The following is a 19,923-nucleotide window of genomic DNA, read 5'->3' as shown; positions in this document are numbered from 1 at the left end:
GTATTAAGTCGCTCTGTATGCACTTACGGTGCCTAATCCAATCCCACTGAAGTCTTCCCATTGACTTCAGTGGGCACTGGATCAGGCCAGAGGTGAAGCCTACAGCATGTTCCCTCCGATGAATTTTGTTTTTACCGTGTGACGGGGCACTCTTCGTGAATGGCTCCTAGCAGCTGGGTGTGCTACTGCAATCTTTTTCCTACTCTTGGCTCCCCCTATAGGTTGCCAGCCTTACTAGGTGGTCTTTCAGTGGCTCAGCCATCCAGCCAGGTGTGTCAGGAAAAAAAAAAAAAAGAATGAGCCCCTTCTGGGATAACAGTTCAACAAATCATCTGCCCTCACCAGGTTATTCATCCCTCTCTCAGCCCTGTAAATTCAGCCCTTAGCTTGGGCTTCCCAAAGAGCCTTGTCCTCTTTTCAGGGCTTAGGTTCTTTTGCCAGTGGAGGAACCTGGGCCCAGCCAATGGTCCTGGTTCCAGCCCAGGGATCCCTATCCACAGCAGCCACACACTCCCTCCCTGAATTAATTGCTGCTGTTTTCCCTGGGTGTCTTACCACCTGCTCCCTTTCCTTTTACCTGTTACCTTAGGGTTACACTTCTCAGGTCCTCTCTCCCCCAGTAAATGCAGTCAGTCAAGCTCCTTTGGCCAAAGAGGAGAACCCTTTTCCACCCTCTGGTCCCAGCCAGGAACTGACCTGCTCAGGCCCTGCAGCTCATTTTAGCTGAGCCTGCTGGGTCTCATTTCCTAGAGGTGCCTCATGGAAATAGCCAGACCTGGAGGACCAACCTTTGCTGCTCTTTTCTGAATCGGTGTAGTAGGACTGCAGGGCCTCCAACAGGGGGCCACAAGGAGCCAGGCACATCCCACTGTAGCAGGGCCAGCTCCAGACCCCAGCGCGCCAAGCGCGCGCTTGGGGCGGCGTCCCACGGGAGGGTGGCAGGTGGCTCCGGTGGACCTCCCGCAGGCATGCCTGCCGAGGGTCCACTGGTCCCACGGCTCCGGTGGAGCATCCGCAGGCGTGCCTGCGGGAGGTCCACCAGAGCCGCGGGACCAGCGGACCCTCTGCAGGCATGTCTGCAGGAGATCCACGGGAGCCGCGGGACCGGCGACCGCCAACCGCCAGAGCGCCCCCCGCGGCGTGCCACCCTGCTTGGGGCAGCGCAAATCCTAGAGCCGCCCCTGCACTGTAGGATCTGATTCTCAGAGGTACTGAATACCCACAGCTCCAATTAAGTTAAGTCAAAGGTGTTCGGTGCATAGAGTTTCTGAAAATAGACTTCGTTCTTTTCTTGGAAATGGTGAAAGCTGAGTCACAGACTCAGGCCAGAAAACAAAATAAAACACAATGGGGGTGGTCTGAGGCAGTGTTGTTGCTGGCAAGGGGTAATGATAATATGTTGGAACAAGCTGCCCAGACACTAAAACTTTATGAACTAATAACATTCCATCATCACGTATCAACATTCCCAGTATTTGGAGACCACAATCATCCCTAGTGGGATAGGGGGTCAATAGTTACGGTGGGTGGCTTTGTTTTGTCGTCTGTATCTACAAATCTGTGTTGCCAAGCGCCAGTCGTAAAGTTGAACTTATCCTGGTTAATAAGTGATGCCCTCTCATTGCTCTTGAAAACAAAATGGAAATGGTGTGTATGAAAAAAATCATCTGCTAACATCATCCTGCTGGGGCACTGCAACTTCAACAGCTGTGTTACTGTGCGAAGGTGAATTCTGTGTACTGAGAGCACAAATAATTATTGCTCCATGACATGCATATGGTAATTCATGCTTCAAACTAGTTTTCTATTAATAGTACACAAACAGCACCTAAACTTACTGTTGAATGACATCTTTCCATTTTACTACGTGCCAGAGGGCAGTAGAAAAATTAAGTAACAAAATAACTGAGAAGAAACCTTAACACCAGGCATGGGATTTTCAGAAATGCCTAAGTGGTTATGGGGCTTTAGAAAATCTTATCCCCAGTGCCTAGCCATGAGGTATAGGGTAGGATAGATACAGTGAGATTGTGCAGTGTTTGGGAATTCTTGTTTGAGAACATCTGCAACAAATGTCTGCTGTCCTCCTTGACCCTGGCTTACTCTCTTTGTTTGTGATAGATTATGTAAATACTTTGTCATCTTTTATCCTAGTCTTAAATGGGTTCCATGAATGTCTAAGTCTTTAGACTTAGGCAATTTCCTTTGGGTGGTTTGTCACTCTAGCTATGTTGTGCAGCACAAGAGCCTGTGTTAAGCACTCCTCCAAGCATTTTGTATATGTAACTTAAGGACCTGCTTCTTATTTGATAGTCTCATTTCAGTTTTAAACAGTTGACCCAACATTGCTTACAAGTATTTACTGTAATGTTCGAATCCTGAATATCAGAAAGAGAGAAGAGCAAAATCCTGCATCTTCTAACTTTTATTCCAGTATGTTTTAAAATGAGGCTTTCTCCTGGTTGATGGGAAATAAGGGGAAAGGTCCTTGCCACAGAGGATTTAAGGGACTCCCCAGGCATACTTACAAGGGTGAGTGATGGGGGACACATTGGGAAGTACAATGAAGAAGCAGTAGCAGATTGGGGTATATCTTGAAGGATAGCGTAACAACCCTAAAAAAAGAAATGTGGTGGGGAGGACAAAAAGCAGAATGTGTTTGTGCAGGGGAGGTTCAGGAGCATCTCTGTAAGTGGGGGGCAGTGGGAGCTTACTGATGGGGGTCATTGCAGGTGGAGTGGCAATGGACAGAAGAATGCAGGAAGTTTCAAAAGATTGATTAAAGACTTTTAAGAGATTTTACCTTCCCTTTGAAAGAATGAGTAAATTTCTTGTTATAAGGCCACCTTCCCCTAGGCTTCCCCAAAACCAAACCAATCCACCTGAAATTTCAGATTTCACATCTCATCCTAGGGTAGAATTTTTGTGGAAAATTTGTGCCAAATATTCCCCAAAACTCATTATGTGATGAGATTTTTTATGATCTGTGTTGTTCATGTTCCAAATATTTTCCTGTCACTTTCTTAGCTCATCGTATCTCTGAGACAAAATTCACTGCTCCTGTCATGCTTAACAAAAGAAGTGCCTTTCACTACTTTTTGAGGCAGTTCAGGAAGCAGTTATTTATACAAAACCCCTTTTTGATAGCTACATATCAAACACCGATGAGTGCATTTAAGATGTGTATTGCACACACTTCCAGTGTGTGCATCATGCATGCATCCACTTGCTGCATTTCCACCAATGTGCGTGGCTTGGATGTGGTCCGTCATGATGCAGGAAGATCCAGTTTGGGTAACGAATGAAAAGAAGAGCCACATGTTGCCGAAGTTGTCTGATGAAAGGAGCAAGAAAACTGGAAAGAAATTTAGTCCATTCCTGCATGTCTTGTAAGGTTTACAGCATCTTCTGTCACAAAGCAACTCTAAAACACCCTGGTCCTATCTCTGATACAGCATGATTACAGTGAGAAGCTTGTTTTGGTCACTGATGTATATGAGATCCAGACTGTAATGGAATGCTAAACTCTATTATACTGTTCAGCCATGAAGAAGGGGGGACAGCAGCCTGAACCATACTGAACTTCAAAGACTGCATGATAGTATAAATTTTGTAAATGGTAGAAATGAAAAACTTGGGCGGGGGATGGAATGGAATGTGAAACTGTATTCTTCTGTTGGCCACTAGGTGGTGCTGTGTCACATACCTTATTTAACCTAACTTAGCCATACCTGGCAGAGCATTAAAGGATCTCAGGCCTTGGCTACACTGGTGCTTTACAGCGCTGCAAGTTTCTCGCTCAGGGGTGTGAAAAAAACACCCCCTGAGCGCTGCAAGATGCAGCGCTGTAAAGCGCCAGTGTAAACAGTGCCGCAGTGCTGGGAGCGCGGCTCCCAGCGCTGCAAGCTAATCCCCACGGGGAGGTGGAGTACGTGCAGCGCTGGGAGAGCTCTCTCCCAGCGCTGGCACTGCGACCACACTCACACTTCAAAGCGCTCCCACGGCAGCGCTTTGAAGTTTCGAGTGTAGCTAAGCCCTTAGACTGAACACCTCTAGTGTGCATCTCTTTGAGATGGTAGCTCTATGGCCAGTCCATATTTGATACAGAAGCCTGATCTTCTAGCAGAACCCCTGCAGCCTACCATGTACAAGTTGTATGTGACACAGACCACAACCATTCAGTCCTTTGCCATTGCTGAGCCTTGCAATTGTAATACGAATACCTCTCCACCAGAAGCTGGATGTCAGAGCAAACTTTACCCAAAGCTGAGTTAGCTTAGTGGTTTAACTAGCAGGTTCACTTCCTGTGTCGACTAATATCTCTAACCGCTAGATAGCTCTGATACCTCCCGCCTGACTAAAGGTTATGTTAAGGCACAAACACAAGTGTTTATCAATGCCACAAATATCTCTGGATCCACAGATGCAAGTCTGTTTATCAAAAGCACTATTCTGATCAAAACAAGCTGAGTGATCACACTTTCAGCAAAAGTCTATGCTCACTCCCGTCTCACAGCAACTTCAACATTTTGCAAAAAGAACTCGGAAGTGTGGGTTTTTTCTACCACCTTGCAGCCAGAGTATCTGGAGTGATGAAACTTTCTCTGGCCGGAAGGAGTTGTTTTCTTTCTGATTATATTATTTTGTACTACTTTTTCCAATAACTTACCCAAGCAAGACATTGTTGTTGATCCATCAACTAAGCAGAGAGTAGATCATAGAGAGTAGTTTGCATGGCAAATTTCAAAGGTCAGTGTTTCTTTATACAGAGTTCACTGCTGTCTTGGAGGGAAACTTCTTCAAGATTCATGTTACACTGGTTTCCTCCAGACTTTAGTACTTTGGGTCAGTTGTTACAGCTGAAAGGTCTCTATTGTGATTTAAGAGTAGTGTGTAGGTTAACAGTAACATTTTATTCTAGAGTTACTACTCTTAGTTTTAGAGGGTAGAGGATCTTGAACTAAAAAATGAAGGTGTAACTGCTTGTGATCTAAATCCATTTTCTATGTTCAATCAGAATATAGTGCCTACCCCAGGAACATGCACAGGCATACACACACCAATTTCCCAAAGCTTAAAACAACGATGGGCAAAACTGAGGGAGAGTAAATATTTAACCAAAAATATATGAATGATAACTCAGTTATTTAAGGATGCTTTATTAGTTGCTCAGGAAAACACAATTCTGTAGTCACAGAGGAAGGCTTCTTTGCTGTAAAAGCTATCCTGACTTAAGAAGACAAGTGAAGAAAACAATATAAAAATTACAAATGGGGACACTGATAGCAATTAATACAGATCTGCAGTTAGGAAATGCAGACACTTGATAAAAGAAGCTTATGGTCAATAGGGTTTAAGGGCTTCTTTAAATAGATTGAGAACAAACAAAGTCCTAACAATGGGATAGGTCTAGACAAGGATGATAAAATTAACAATCAGAAAAAGCAGAAGTATTCAAGTATTTCTTCTGTATTCAGGAAGAAACAAGAGAATCATATCATAGTGATAATGAAATACTTTCTATTCCAGCAATAACTAAGAGGATGTTAAGCAGCAACTATTAAACACCTTTGAATCTGTGAGGCTAGATAACTTGTGCTCAAGAGTATTAAAAGAATTGGATGATGAGCTATCTGGACCATTACTGTTGATTTTTAACAAACATTGCAACACTGTGGAAGTTCCAGAGGTCTGGAAAAAAGCCAATGCCCCACTATTTAAAAAGGGATAAAGGGGATGACGTGGCAATCTATAGACCAGTTAGTCTGAGATCGATCCCAGGTAAAATCATGAAAAGGCCAATATGGGATGCAAATAGTAAATAATTAAAAGATGTGGCATAATTTATGCCAATCAACATGGTTTCATGGAAAATAGGTCTTGTCAAACAAATTGATTGTTGGTTCTTGAGGAGATCACAGGCTTGGCTGCTAAAGGTAACTATGTTGACATAATAGACTGATAACAGAGGAGTAGCCGTGCTAGTCTGGATCTGTAAAAGCAGCAAAGAGTCCTGTGGCACCTTATAGACTAACAGATGTATTGGAGCATGAGCTTTCGTGGGTGAATACCCACTTCATTAGATGCATCCGACGAAGTGGGTATTCACCCACGAAAGCTCAGGCTCCAATACGTCTGTTAGTCTATAAGGTGCCACAGGACTCTTTGCTGCTATAATAGACTGAGACTTTTGTAAGGCATTTGACTTAGTTCTGCATGAGATTCTGATTTTAAAAAAAAACACCGTTCAAAATCAGTGTAGCCACTAGTACATGGATATTGCTAGATTACAAAAAGCAATTGTAAATGGGGAATAGTCATCCAATGGAGGTGTTTTTAGTGTGGTCCCCATGGACCTGTTCCCAGATGAATGCTGTTCAAGATCTTTATCAATTATCTGATAAAACTTGCGAATCACCCACAAGTTTGTGGAGTGGTAATCATTGAGACAGGTCAGTTGTGTAGATCAACGTGGATTGCTTGGTAAAATGGGCTTATTTGAACATGGGTTTTAATACAGGCAGGTCCTATATTTAGAAACAAAGAATGTAAGTGACACAAGATGAGGAAAGATGCTTCCTGGAAAGCAGCAACGGAAAAGGACTTGGAGTCGTGGATAAAGAGTTGAATATAAGCTTCCAGTATGATATGTAGCTCAGAGGGTGAACACAATCCCTAAATGAGATGGCATTACCTGTGTATGGTATTAGTGAGACCATTACTGGAATACTGTGTCCAGTTCCAGTGTCCACACTCCAAAAGGATGTTAACAAATTGGAAAGGGATCAACAAAGAACTACAATGATGATCTGAGGTCTGGAAAACATGCTCTATAGTGAGAGACTTGCGCTCAATCTATATAGTTTATCCAAAAAAAGACTGAGGTGACTCAATCATGGCCTACAAGTACCTACATGGAGAAGAGATTTCTAATAGTAGACAGCTCTTTAATCTAGTTGAAAAAGGCATCCAGTGGTTGGAAGCTGGAGATAGACATTCAGACTAGAAATAAGACACATTGTTGTCACTTAGGGTCATCAACCATTGGAACAACTTACATAGGAATGCGGTGGATTCTCCGTCACTCAGTCTTAGAATTAACTTTCTAGAAGATATGGCATAGCTCAAACACAAACTCTGGGCTTAATGCAGAAATTGAGAGGTTCCTTGGTGTGTGTTATGCAGAAGGACAGGCTCTAGATGATCATAATGGTCCCTTCCCGTCTTAAACTCTATAGAGGTAAGAGTCTTGACTTTCTTGCTTCTGTGAGTGTTCCCATATGATTTGATTTATTTGTGTTACCGCAAAATCCAGAGGCCTCAATCAGGATCAGGGTCTCCCTGTGCTGGGTGCTGTACAAACATAAAATGAAACGCTACCAAAGGGAGGCTGGATAAGCCAGCATCGGCCAGTGCTTCCTTGAGCACTGGGTTTCTGGAAGTGGAAAGAAGGCAAAAAGGAGAGCTAGCACCAATGACTTTGATACCAACTGGGTGCCAAAAACGCTGGTGCCGAAGACCCTCCCCCTAACTCAACCATACTGGCACTTCAGGCAGCAAAGCTGGCACCTGTGCCACATAAAGGTGACACTAAATCACTGAGCCAGACAGAGCTGCAGCATAGCTCCAAACATGAAGAAAGTCTCAAGACATAAAACATCACTTCTCCAAGGACAGAGCCTCCAAGTCCTCGATCAGAACTGGAGAGCCACAGGGAGTGAGAAACCTGACACTTTCTAAAAGTCAGGCCATCTCTTCACAGAGGATGTCGAAATGGGTAACACAATGTATCTTGCTGGCTGGTCTAATGCTCTCATCCAACATGAGCAGCGTGAGCCTTAGAGCTCAAGTGGCATCCTCTGCCTGCTTCAGGAATGCGCCCAGATCAGAAATCTGCCAAGCTGCGACCCACTGACCTTTGGCAAACAGCCACGCCCGGTGCCAAGTTTGGGAGAGCAGTACTACAATTGTTCAGCTGAGGCAGGTGGCACTCCTCATCCCAGGACCCATCCTCCATCCCCTCTTTCAGAATCCTCAGCAACATTGACTCGCAATTGTGAGGGAATTGAGGCCTGGTCTACACCTAAAACAAATCCACCTACTACACCTGACAGTCACTGTAGATAAGCAACCATTTTTTCCTGATAATTCTACGGTAAAGAACAAACAGGAACCGAGAGAGAGGGAGAACCTTTCATACCTTCTTTATCTATCATAAAGCAGCAAAACACTTTATCCTAATTTACAAACAAACCTTCACAGGTTGCCTTTAAGCCTCCCAAGAGACAGTGAGGCTCTTTTCTGTCATCCATTTGGTTACTATTGACACTCTATTAATGATCTCTGGACAAAATCGATGTTCCCTGCTTTTAGTACCTATATAATCAAATTGCCTCATTAGCAAAATGTAGGCATGTGCTGGCTAGATGGCTGAATAGAAGAGAGGAGGATATTAGATCAGGCCAGTGACCACTGCATCCTATTTCAGATTTCCCATCATCAGGGTTTAAAGTGCTATGTCTGCCTCCACCTTACTTAATAGAACAGTGTTAAGGTTCAGAATAGCTTGTTAAATGTACATGGTATAGCTTCATTTGGAGCTGAGGAAGGGAACGGCAGCAGGAAGAGTTTTTTAAAAAAACCACCAACAAAACAACTTGACAGCGGGAGTGACCTGAGTACCCAGGGGTTTGCTTTCCCACGGTGAATGTGAGAAGTTGTTTTACAGCACCAGTTTTCCAAGGCGAGCAGGGAAACATTGCTGTGAGACTGCCTAGAGAAAGTGGAAGGCAGCGTGTTTACTTTTATGGGGAGAGTCCTAACCTTTCCAGAGGCTGTTTGGCACCCCTTCGCCAAATGATATCCCAGCTCCAGAATTGGATAGGATGGCTCAAAACCGCCGGAAAAGTTAGCTCTAGGTTTTTAGGTGGAAGTCAATCTTAGAATCCAGTAGATCCAACCCCATTCAGCTCCCGACAGCTTTCCCTAGGTGGGCTCAACTCCCTGGGAGAATGGCGTATTTGCAAACTGTGTTGAAATAGGATTCCTCGGGGTCCGTGTTTTTCCATCCTTCTCCTTTCCCCCCTCTTCTGTCAGTGAAATCGGTCCCAGCGGCGAGGGTGTGACTGAGCCGCCCAAGCGGGCCCTCCCCAGGAAGTCAGGCTCAGAGAGCGCGGTGTGCCTCAGCCAGCCGGGCCAGCGCGTCCTTCAGCGCCTGGAACGTGGCTGCTGCGGGGAGAACTCGCCGGGCTCGCGTGCCTGGGGCCGGGATACCTCCAGGGGGCGCCCTAGAGACCCCCCGCGCTCCGCGGCGCCGGGGCTCAGTCCGTGGGTTTGAATTTCACCCAGTCACCAGCCTGGAGCCGGCGAGCGAGTGGCCGGCCACGCGAGAGGGGGAGCGGCCAGTTCGCGCGCAGCTGCCGGCGCGGGAGCAGCCCCGGCCTTTGAGAAACTTTCTTGGCCGGTCGGTGGCGAGCACCAAAGCGGGCTGGGCAGGAGCTCGGAGCCCGGCTGGCGAGCCCCGGAGAGCCCGCGTGGGGCGGGCGGAGGAAACACCCTCCCCTGGACAGGTGGGTGCTGTGCGGGGCGGACCCCCCCCCCAGTCACTCACTCCCCGGGACTTTTCCATGCGCCCCCCACCGCCCCGGCCCCGCGGGCGTCGCTCTCCAAACCGCCGGGGTGCTGGGGGATTGCGGAGACAGGGAGAGGAGCCTGCAGATGCACTGCGCGTGGGGCCGGGAGAGTGTGTGTGTGTGTGTGTGTCTGTCTGTGGGATTGTGTGTGTCTGTGTGTCTGTCAGAGAGAGAGAGGCTGGATCCAAGAATCCTGATGCTATTTGGCCCCCAGCCCTCAGATTGTGCTATTCCAATAGAGAACAAGTGCAGCCTCCCCTGCTGCCCCACCTCAGCCTGGATCCAGCCCCCCACCCCCCCACCTCCCAATGCCTAGACAACAATCGAAGCTGCTTCTCCTGCTCAAAAAATATTCTGGACTCTGGCACATCCCAGCAGGAGTGTCCCGAAAACCAAATCTAGCCCCTGGATCCTGCCAGATCCACCCAAGTTTTAGTCCTCTCCTTCTCCAGTCCATGTCATGAATAGAGCAGCAGAAACAGTCCAGACTCGGATGCTTCCCAGTGTGTAAAAAACTCTGATCTGGCCCTTGGATCCAGCTGGATTGGTATTTTTTTGGCCCCAGACTCAAACCCTGCTGTATGTCAGAGGCTGGGGTTTTCTGGTCAGGTAGTAGCGGCAGCTTGTTTGTTTTAACAATACAACTTGGGAGCCTGGAGCCAAAAATGCAAACTCCAGCAGAGTCCAGGTGCTGAATGTGTCTGTGATGCTGTTGAGCAGGAATGTATTGGGGTTTGGGATTTTACAGTGGAAATGGAGTAGCTGCACTTCTTGTCTGTTTAGCTGGTTTAAGTTTTGGGTTTGGGATAAAAAGCTCACTGTCTCCAGAAAGACCCTGGTGCCAAACGCAATCGCTTTTCACTGGGGCTGTGTCAGTTTGTAACAAGATCTGGTGAACTAAGATCTGCTGAGTTATTTTTTTCTTCTGTATTAAGATCAGGGGCGGCTCCAGACCCCAGCACGCCAAGCGTGTGCTTGGGGCAGCATGCCGCGGGGGGCGCTCTGCCGGTAGCCAGGAGGGCGGCAGGTGGCTCCGGTGGACCTCCCGCAGGCGTCCACCGGAGCCGCGGGACCAGCAACCGGCAGAGCGCCTCCTGCGGCATGCCACCGTGCTTGGGGCGGCAAAATGTCTAGAGCCGCCCCTGATTAAGATCAGTAGAATTTGGGGGATTGGGGTTGAAAATTGGCCAGACCCAATAGGATTTAGGAGCTAGTTATGTATTTTCCCAGTTCTGTTGGGCTGAGATGCAGACAGATCCTGATTTTTCCTGAGAAATAGGATGGTTAGATTTGTCTTCTGCTTAGACTGTATAAGTTGGGCTTGTGGGCCAAAGCCTGCCAAGATCCAATTGCCAGATCCAGGATTTTGTGCAACTTAAGGCACTAGAATGGGTTCAAGTTGGGAACCATCTGACAGGGTAGGAGCACCTGCCCGTTCTCTGTTCATGCCATGGAATTTGGGGGCAGAAGGTGGAAGTTGGACAAACTCAGGAGATTCCATGCACTGGATCTGAGGTTTTGCCGCACTCACGTGCCAGAATCCACACTCTTGTGGTGAAGTAGGAGTACCTCAACTTCTCTATATGGGTGTTGGAATTGGAGCTCTTGGGGCCAAAATTTGGCTAGTTCCAGCAGGATTCTGGTAGATCCAGCTTTTGCTTTCATCCCTCTGAGGGATACTGGTAGAGTTCACGTGCTGGTTTCCGAGATGGCATGGGTGTTGAATCTGAATCTATCCCTGTTCCCTTTGGGGTGATAGTAATACAGTCAGGCATGCCCTTCCATGGACAGCCTTTGAACACTGGGGGAAAGGCAAACAACTGTCCGCTCCCCCTTTTTACCTAAATCCCCAACTGCAAGACTGGGACAATTCTTTGTCATCAGAATTCCTAGATGTCCACAACTTTTGATCCCCCCCCCCCGATTTCTCTTGAATTTGGAGTCTAAGCTCTTAATTCCCTTTGCTCCCCCAGCCCTCTGACTTCTCACAGCCACCCAGGGCTCAAACTCTCAGCTTTTGTCCCCCCACATCATCCTCAGACTTCTAGCCCTTAATTTTGTTTCCCTCAAACCCAGCACTGCTGCTGACTTCTTGAATGTACGTGCTCTTAGTCAACTGGAAACAGTGGTTTCCTCAGGAGTATCAGATACCAGTAAGTGCATATAGCATTTAACACTGGTGAGTTTCAGTTGTTTAACTTTGAAATCAAACAAAATAAACAACGTCACCAGAAATAAATGAGGTGGTTCATTTTTCCTTGGTGATATTTACAGTCGGCTCAATGCTGTCCAGCATTTCAACAACGTCTTTAGCTGCTGAGAGTGGAGACCTCTGAGCTTCAGTACATGGAAATGTTGTTAGTGAAGCTGTCACTAGAGATGGCCGGTAACTGAGTAAGTGGGAGAGGATCGTGACTGGGGTGAGATCCAAGTTATGGTGGTTCTGAATGGACCATACTTCGTGCTTTCTGAATCATCTGAAGTTATCAGCAAAAGGGCCACAGCTTCCTCTGTTCATCCCTTCTAGTCTGGTGTAAGGAAAAATGGGTGTTTATAATGGGAATCCAAGGTGCTGGATGGTGGTTGGTGGGATTCCAAGGCATTGAGAAGCCAGGAGATGGGTGGGATTGCTTCAGCCCATCCTTTCTGTAAGGAGAAAGACCTCATCAGCAGCAGTGAAACACAGGCTGTGGCACATGCAGAGGCTGAACTCCTGCAAGGTGCCTTTCAAATATCACACTATAAAGCACCATAGTTTCTCTAACGCTGGTTTTGAACACTGTGCGGTACAAACACTGGTATAAGCCACGAGTGCAATGCACCTCTGTCTTATTACCAACCTAAAAGCACCATGATTTTGAAGAGGCTGCTTGACAGAGTCTTTCTGGTGTGTCTGTGTGTGACACAGAGAAAACAAAAGGGGTTAACTTAAAAAGCTTAGTGTGAGTCATTTGGGTAAATAGTAGTTAAGGCAACTTTTATTAACTATTTAAACCAAAATTTTTGTACCAAGCAGATGGTCATCAATTAGGTAACTGTCTTTGAACGTATTTGTTTTCAGGCTTTTAAGTCCCAGCCTTGTGGTAATTGAAGAACTGTAGTAATTGACCAATTCAACTTCCTGTATGCAATAGAGACATGCACTTATACAGAGGGCACAGTCCTCTCTGTTTTGCCTTTAAAATGGAAAACTACAAGATCAGAGTGTCACAGCCTCCTGCAAAAGGATTAGGCAGAATGACAAGCAGGGATATGGGAAATCCTCAAATTGGATTAGATTTGTGGAAGAATTCATTTATGTTGAATCTCAGTTTAAAAAAAAAAAAAGAAACCCAGTACAAATATGATTACATATTCAAAGTATCTGAATAATATGAAAATAAAAGAGAACCTTTCTGATGTGGCAAGTAGCTCAAATTGTAAATTAACAATCACAGTTTGTAACCGCCCAAATGTATGTATAAAACAATGGCTACTTGCATGCACACAGGTGTATAGAAAATAAAAACTGCATATGCCAGGCAGCATGAGTTCATGGAAAGCAGGTGGGTAGTCTCTTTCATCCCATTCAGTGGGATGGACTTGGAATATACATATAAATATCAAGCCCCAGTTCCAAGAAAAGATGAAGGGAACATACTTTCCTGCTTTTGATGAAAGGCATTAGAACCCTGCAGCATAGGTGCTGGGGGTGCTGCAGTACCTCAGCGCTTGAAATACTAATAACAATCTAAATACATGGCTTCCATCTTCAGCACCCCACTATAAAAATTGTTCCAGCACCTCTGCCCTGCAGGAGATTTCTGGACTGTATCAAACTGTCAGAATGCGTGGGAAGGGAAGTATAGATCCAAAATGAGTATTTTTGCCAAAACTTCTCTATATGCATCTTTTATTGCTGATATTTTAATAGTTTTCCATAACAGCCACTGCTTGCTTCCACATTTTAATATAATCAGCTTTTAACAACTATTCTTCTTATTGTTTAGTCTAATCTTTTGTAATGAGGTTCAGGTTGAGCCCTATGATTAAATCTTGATAAAAACAAGCAGAGAAAAAATGCCACCAAATATGAGAGCTTTGGGGAGAGTTTTGTTTTGGATTTTCACCCTCTCCAATGCCCATTGACAGCCTCCAGAAAAACCCATTAGTTTTGTGCAGTCCAAGAATCCTTGCTGTTGGGCCTAGCGACGTTTTCATCCGTTTTTATGGGGTCGGGAACAGAAATAGAATAGAAGAGAGAACTGTAGAACTGCTCAATCTCTTATAACAAGTTCAACCTATGGACTTGGAAAATATTAGTGAACAATAAGGGTTGTGACTGGTGACTCCATAGAAGATAGCCTGATGAGCAATTGACAGCATTAATTCTATAAAAAACAAATTATAAAGACACCCTGGAAGCGCACTCTGATGTGATTACAAATTTAGTAGACGAGGGAATTTGGTGGACGTGATATTTAATAAAGGCCTTTTATAGTCACGTGGGAATTGAAAAGTTAAAACAAATTTGTTTAGATAAACATACTGTGATGAGATTATAAAATGGGCTGCTGAGCCACAAACAGAATGATCTCGAGAATTTAGAGAAATGGGCAAACAGAATTGTGATTTAATTAGGTTGTTATAAAGACTGACTTGGGAACTACTCTCACTAGGCAAAAGACTGAGGGCTTGGCTACACTTGCGAGTTACAGTGCATTAAAGCAGCCCCGGATGCACTAGCTCACTCCCCGTCCACACTGGCAAGGCATGTAGAGCGCTCTGACTCCGCAGCTAGAGCGCTGCTGGTACCTCGCCTCGGCGAGAGGAATAACGTTTGCTGCACCTTGGCTACAACGCCCGGACGTCAGTGTGGACGAGGTGTTGCATTACTGCGCTCTGATCAGCCTCTGGAAACATCCCATAATCCCCTTAAGTCAAGTGGCCACTCTTGTCATTGTTTTGAATCGCTGTAGGAATGCAGATATGCCCTTTGAAAGCTCCGTTTCTGACAGCCAGCTGCTTATCTGCTCCGAGAAAAAACAACCATTAGTGTGGAATGCTGTGTGAGAGAGAGAGGCGGAGGGGGAGGGGGAGTTCTGCTGCTGTTTGAAATTACAAGACAGCATGCTGACATGCTCTCAGCCCCCCCAAAACCCACACTCTCTCCCCCCACGTACACACAACACACTCCCTGTCACACTCCACTCCACCCCACCCCATTTGAAAAGTATGTTGCAGTCACTTACATGCTGAGATAGCTGCCCATAATGCACTGCTTCCAATGCCGCTGCGAGTGCTACAAATGTGGCCATGCCGGTGTGCTTGAAGCTGTCAGTGTGGACAGACTGCAGCGCTTTCCCTACTGCGCTCTCCGAAAGCTGGTTTAACTCAAAGCGCTCTGCATCTGCAAGTGTAGCCATGCTCTAAGGCTTGGATTTAGGAAAGGATTTAAACTAACTTTAAGCATGTGTTTAAGTGTTGTGCTGAATATAGATGCTTTCCTCAGGGCCTTATCTGGGAACCTGTTGGTTGGTTAGAGAGCAGTAATATAGAAAATGGCCTAGGGATGATGGAATGCAAGAAATTAGATGGGAGTTTGAGGTGATACTGTTGCACAAAACATGAACATTCTGCTGCGAAGTTCACTAGGAGTGGCCGATGAAAACAATGAAGAAGCCATGCTTCGAATTCTGTGACTAGGGTTGGGACACCTACTATTAATAAAGACAATCCATTGACAAATTAGAAAGGTATTCCCAATCCAAAAGGGAATAACTAAAATGCTACAAGTACTGGAGGGTGAGGTGTGAAGAGTGACTCAATTGATTTTATTCAGCTTAGTCAAGCGTAGGGTGGGACGTTGTAACAGTTGTAAAACATTTGAAAGGTAGTAAGATAAAGCCAGGGTGAGGTACTTAATTTGTGCCAAGGCTTGGCCGTTCCTAGCCCTGGCACCTCTGAGCGTGGCCGTTCCTAGTCCCGGCACCTCTGGGATTTGCACATTGGTTATGAAAGTAAAAGAAATTGCTTGAGCCTCGACACCTCTTTCATTACAAACAGGCTCACTGGGGGGTGGGGAAGGGGCCGTTGCCCAGGGGCCCGGGCTGCAGGGTGCCTAGGCGTGCGAGACCGCTTCAGGCCCTGCACTTTGGGGGGCCCCGCTGCAGGCCGACGTGGGCAGTCCCGGAAGTGACACACTCGCCACTTCCGCCCCCCTGCCCCCAGGGATGGCCCTGGGGCTCGGCATTTCTGTCCGCAGGCCTGATTACAAATTAAGCACTGCCAGGGAGGAACGATTCCAGGTGTTGCAGGATGATGCAACAAACCCTGAAACATGAAGAGAACATTTTGTTTAGAGTTGTTTAGGGAACATTTTACTAACAATGAAATTGAGACAATGGAACAATTTGCTGTGAGCGAGACCCAGTCACTAGTGAGGTTCAAGCATGGACTGGATAGTGCAGGTGAAGGCCAAGCTCCTACTAGTGCAAAAGCTTGAACTAGCCGGTCAGGACAGTTAGAGGAACGGGGGGTCTCAGAGAAATTTGGTGATGTGGGAAATGACTTGCTGGGGTGTCTCTTGCAAGGGGCTGAGTGCACTCCATGCTCTGTATCTCCTAGGAAGCACTCTCTGTACCTTGCAGGATCAGGCTTGTTGTATCTGACAACTTGTTGCTAGACTCTAAAGCTGGCTTAGCAGAGTCCTGCATTCAGTGCCTGTGTTTACTGTGTCCATACCCTGCATGTTATCCCAGCCAAGCCTCATTGGGACCCTCAGGATCCTTAGGTAGCAAACTGTTCCAGCTGGGAGCGCAAGGAGGCAGCAGGAACTGTGCTAAGCTGGTCTCAGCTGGGGGTCACCCTTTGCATATCTTACTGGGCCAGTTCCTCACCCATTCAAGTGAATCAGGCAGAAAAGCTGAGCAGGGTGCAGTGTGATTCAGGCTTGTTCTGCTTTCTGAATGTTTCCCTTTGGTTTGCTGTGTTCTCACACTTGGGACAGTAACACAGCCCTTGGTCTCTTGCCTCAGCCAGTGTTGGAGCCTCCCAATCTGTCCTCCTTCTCCTGGGCTGTGACATTACCATGCCCTCCTTCTAGGGTGACCAGACGCAGGGCCGTCCTTACCCATACGCAAAGTACGCAGCTGTGTAGGGCACCAGGAAAGTTGGGGCACCACATTTCCCGGTGCCCTGCACAGCTGCGTGCTGCTCCAGCCCCTGCTCCACCCCAGTCCCGTCCCCGCTCCCCTGAGGACTGCAGCAGGGCTGGGCCTGCACTCACCAGCGGCGGGAAATGCAGCGGCCCGGCCTCAGTCGCACCGCCGGTGAGTGCCGGTGGGTGGTTCCCCCCGCCCTCCAAACCAGCCCCACCCCACCCCATGAAGGCCTGCCCATGCCCACACGGAGGGGCTGCGGAGGGCCCCAGAATAGCTAGGGACAGCCCTGACCAGATAGCAAATGTGAAAAATTGGGACGGGGGCTGAGGGTAATAGGCGTCTATATAAGAAAAAGCCCCAAATATCGGGACTGTCCCTATAAAATCAGGACATCTGGTCACTCTACCTCCTTCCCTTTCTCTCGCCTCTTTTTTTTCAGGAACTGTTGGCATAATGAAGGGTCCAAGTGTTTCCAAAGTGAAGTCTCTAGTATCTGGGTAGAACAGGTATTGCAGTGGTAGCGTGGGAGTAGAGCTGGGATGAAATCAGGTTGCCCATTCATTCCATTTTGTAATTCATCTCTCACTTGCATGTCTCCCCAGATATTGGGTTGTGAGGAGGTGAGAATTCGTAGATGTTTATTCTTTTCTTGTCATTACCAGAACCACTGACCTTCTTGGAGGGGAATGCTCAGGCCTCTGGGACTTATTTGGGAACCTCTCTTAACTGGCTGTTGACATTTTCAGAAAACTGAGTGTTAAGTAAGTCCAGATACAAATCAGTCCCTGAGGCTGAAGAGTCATGGGAAGCGGGTTAATAAAACGTATATTGCATGGTAATAAAAGCTTCATTTTCACTCTGAGATCAGTGCACTCGGGCACATTGGGAGGAATTCTGAAACTTTCAGCAGGAAATGTTCCCCTTAATAAAAGGTTGCCAAGAGGTGTGTGATTCTTTAACGTGATTCACAGGAGCGATGCAGGCATCTTAAATTGCTGCGAGAGTTGTAATGTTCATATGTGTCTAGTCCATACAGCAATCTCCATATTCTGCAGCGCTCTAGAAAATCCTATTGCCAGACAGCAGCTAGAGGGCATTTTATCAGTCTGACTTTGGCAGTGGCCAGTATAGTTATAGTTGTATGCAGTGTGAGGGCTTTAAAAAGGAAACACATTCATTTTGAATGTGTTAAAGACCTATAGTCTACATTTTTAAAAATGACCAGTGATGTTGGGTTTCTAGTTTGACACACCTTAAAAGCACCTGATTTGCAGAACTGCTGAGCATCTCCCTCCTGAAAATCAGGCCACTTTAAGCCAAGTTGGGCACCCAAAGACAAAGGTGCCCCAGTCACTAGTCACTTAAAAAGCCCTGATTAGTCCTGTCTTTACAGAACCAGATGGGGCTCATTTGGACACTTAACAGAAGTTCTTCTTTGAGTGATTACTCGTGTGTATTCCGCAATAGGTGTGCGTGCTCGCCACATGCACTAGTGCCGGAAGTTTTTCCCCTAGCAGATGCCCTCCACACCGGAGGCCCTGCAGGCAGCCCAGGATGTTATGACCATGCTGGTACCAGGAGGACCGCCGATGTCGGCCCCGCAGTCGCCCCCAGCTCAGTACTGATCTCGGTTGAGGGAATGTTCCCGATGCCGTTTGCAGCCCCGCGACCGTTCAGGGCAAAGTCCACATGGATCGCCCTCGCTATTCTCCACCAGACTGGTTGGGTTCTGTCTGACCGAGATTCTCAACACCGCTCCACCTTGAGGAGCGAACACTGACAGGACCGAGGCAGACATCGCCAAAGGTCCTTGTCTGAGAGGGGCTATCGCAGCTGCTCACAGCACAAACGTCAACGTCATTCCTGTTCGGCGTCCCACTCCAGGACACCGCCACGGCACCGCCTCTGCAGCCCCGGGCATCGGTCACTGGTGTCTCGCTGTTGCGGGTCCGCCTGCCAGAGCCGATTGCAGAGTAGCTGTTACCGATAGTACCAGTCCTCCACGTCAGGATTGCGGTCCTATGGTCGGCATCACTCCCGGCACCGCCACTCCTCCCGGTCCAGGGACAGCAGTGGATCGTATGTCAGCCTGGCCTCCCTTTGTAGTTGTCCATTGATGGGCCGGGCCAGCCAGCACGAACAGCCGGCTTCGCCACTGCCACAGCAGGTGCAGTGGCGCCAGCCCAATGGCACCAGTAGGCACCGTGGCCCCCGATGCAGCCCCCGGTGGGGGCTCACTCGGTGGCTGGAGCCTCAGAAGACCATTAGCCTCCCTCTCCAGACCTCCGAGGAAGGAGTTGGTGGGATGTACATCCTTGGCACCGTGCCCGGAGACCGACCAGGTGGTGGACCCTCCGGTGTTGGTAGACACCCAAAGTACCGTGCTGGCCTCCTCACCCTCCTCAGATGAGGCAATTATGGCCCGTCCTCCCTCCGTCCCGCAGGAGGACTTTAGGGCCCACCAAGAAGTCTTAAAAAGGGTGACATCAAGCCTCCATCTCCAAGCTGAGGAGTTGGTGGAGCCCTCGGACTCCCTGTTTAACGTGTTGTCCTCCTCGGCACCGGGGAGGGTGGCCTTGCCTCTCCATAAAGGGGTGGCAAAATTTTAAATGCCCTGTGGCAAACCCCGGCTTCATTGTCCCCCATTTCTAAGAGAGTGGAACGCAAATATTTTGTACCCGGCAAGGGTACACCCCCCTGCTCCTAACTCCCTGGTGGTCAAGTCGGTCAACCACAGAGAACGGCAGGGCCAGCCAGCCCCCACCCCTAAAAATAAAGATTCAAGGAGGCTGGACTCTTTTGGAAGAAAAATGTATTCATCCTCGAGCTTTCAGTTACGGGTGGCGAGCCATCAGGCTCTCTTGGGTTTAATCTGTGGGGCTCTCTGCCCAAGTTCGAGGTCTCCCTTCAGGAGTGTGACAGGAAGGAGTTCAAAGCGCTGGTGGAGGAGGGTACAGCGGCTGCCAGGGCAACCCTGCAGGCGGCTTCGGATGCAGTGGACATGGCTGCGCGGTCCATGGCCTCCACAGTGTCCATGAGAAGGACGTCATGGCTCATGTTCTCCGATGCCTTTCTCTTGTCCTGTTCAGGCCAGTTTCTCTGTCTTTCCCCCATTCCTGATGATTGGCAAGGTCCTGGAAAAGATAAAG

General features: G+C 47.6%; 1 protein-coding gene across 4 annotated transcripts in view; it reads left to right on the top strand.

Annotated features, from left to right (window-relative positions):
• The window catches only part of ADORA2A (adenosine A2a receptor), a 53,159-nt gene that overhangs the window by 5,695 nt on the left and 27,541 nt on the right, over positions 1-19,923 (top strand). For 2 of the 4 annotated variants that reach the window (XM_039505852.1, XM_039505850.1), the window contains exon 1: positions 9,377-9,569. The exons of the other annotated variants lie outside the window; for them this stretch is intronic. The gene's annotated coding sequence lies outside the window, so the exon portion shown is untranslated. Of the gene's footprint in view, positions 1-9,376; positions 9,570-19,923 lie in introns of those variants that run through there. 4 annotated transcript variants of the gene reach the window in all.

The sequence above is a fragment of the Mauremys reevesii genome, linkage group 18 (genome assembly GCF_016161935.1).
Source record: "Mauremys reevesii isolate NIE-2019 linkage group 18, ASM1616193v1, whole genome shotgun sequence".
Taxonomy (NCBI): Eukaryota; Metazoa; Chordata; order Testudines; family Geoemydidae; genus Mauremys; species Mauremys reevesii.
This window is presented reverse-complemented; position numbering and strand designations above follow the sequence as displayed.